We start from the raw sequence: 770 nt of genomic DNA, 5'->3' as shown, positions 1-770 counted from the left end.
TTCCTTTCTAACTATAAATGAATACGCCTTGTCGTGGGCCTTCTGTAAAGAGATATCAGGCTGGAGAAATCGCCTAAGACCAGACAACCCCGACAGCTCCATCTCCGGGTTGACTGCGGCTACAGGTTGGTTGTCTGCTGCTAGAGGTTGGTTGGCTGGTTGGTGAAGTTCTGATCCTCAATGTTTAGAACTGCTGCTCTCACTATTCCCTTACCTGCCAAAAATCGGAAAGAACAAAGAAAAAACAATTTTTCTTTAGACTAAAATTTGTTCTGGTATTTAAAGATACCACTTCAAGGTACCACTTAAATATCGGAAAGCAAAATGTCAAAAAAGAGAAGGAGTAAAATTTAACACGCTTGAACTGCTGTTACATACTCGCTTTATTGGGTTCGGTACCTCTCTTTATATACATTCGATCAGCTGATCCCCTTAGTCAGCTGACGTCGAAGTAACTGCAGTAAGTAAGTAAGTTTCTACGGCGGATGGTAGTTCCATTTATTATCTATTTATGTATTTGGACTATATACAGTATTATATATTATCCTTGGTGGAAATCAACTTCAGGTCATTAGAAGTCTATTTGAACACAAAAAACAAATTAAAACATCACTGACCCCGTTGCTATTTCCATCCCACCATCTTCCAGATAATAATGATAGATATAATTGTGAATAATTAGCAATTAGCGTCCACTAAAGGACCATTTGGTCAACCTCAATCGCATTTACTGTGTTTGCCCTCGAGAGCCAGTCGTCCACTGCATTATC

The sequence above is a fragment of the Halyomorpha halys genome, unplaced genomic scaffold (genome assembly GCF_000696795.3).
Source record: "Halyomorpha halys isolate HHAL.00 unplaced genomic scaffold, Hhal_1.1 Scaffold269.1, whole genome shotgun sequence".
Taxonomy (NCBI): domain Eukaryota; kingdom Metazoa; phylum Arthropoda; class Insecta; order Hemiptera; family Pentatomidae; genus Halyomorpha; species Halyomorpha halys.
The sequence above is the reverse complement of the archived record's forward strand: the minus strand, read 5'-3'. Positions refer to the sequence as shown.